An 848-nucleotide genomic window follows, 5' to 3' on the forward strand; every position below is an offset into this window, starting at 1 on the left:
TGTTGTTGTGACTATGATTGTTGTTGCGCTCGCTGCACGCACCGAAAAAAATACGTTGCAACTTTTGCAAAATCGGTCAGTGCGATATTTGTTACCCTCAGATATGTTGATTGAATCGATTTTCAAGTTAATCTAGCCAAATGTAACGCTTTTCGATTGATGCATTTCGAGTAGAGTACATTGCCTCTTTCGCGTTGTTTGTTGTTGTCGAAATACTTGCCGCCAAATTCAAGCGAATGCGAATCACAATGTCGAAAACTGTATTTAAATTTTGTCATTTCCTGATCGACTGTTTTCTGTCAACTATGAGTTTTCTTTTTTTTGCATTGAGTTTCGATGTCGCGTTGTGAACCACACCGAACTGAAAACAGACGACGATAGCCTCGTTTGACGAAACGAAATGAAATGTGTTTTTAACGAAGTCATGTTGAATGGTTGTTGTTCAATTCGATGTGTGCACTTCCACGTGAGCACATACACAATCCCAGTCGATTGCTGTGATTGGCTGTGGTTGGCGCTAATTTTACTACATACTTTACTTATTTTAGATATTGATAGACGACGGTCGACGTCATTTCGATTTCATACACATTGATTTGAATAGCGAGTTCGGCTAAAGCGTTCGCACATTCGACCGTCGAAATGCCTACTAGCCAAAATCTAATGCACACACACACACACACACACACACATCGATTGCAATGGTTGGATGCATTTATGTTAATGATATGTGGAATATAAAACTGGTAATTTCACTATTCTCTAATATTGTCATCACATCGCAATGCTGTTAGAGAGCTGGAGAGAGAGAGAGAGAGAGAGAGAGAGAGAGAGAGAGAGAGAGAGAG

Source organism: Sitodiplosis mosellana, unplaced genomic scaffold, assembly GCF_009176505.1.
Source record: "Sitodiplosis mosellana isolate CC-2019 unplaced genomic scaffold, AAFC_SMos_1.0 Smas_scaffold_6226, whole genome shotgun sequence".
NCBI lineage: Eukaryota > Metazoa > Arthropoda > Insecta > Diptera > Cecidomyiidae > Sitodiplosis > Sitodiplosis mosellana.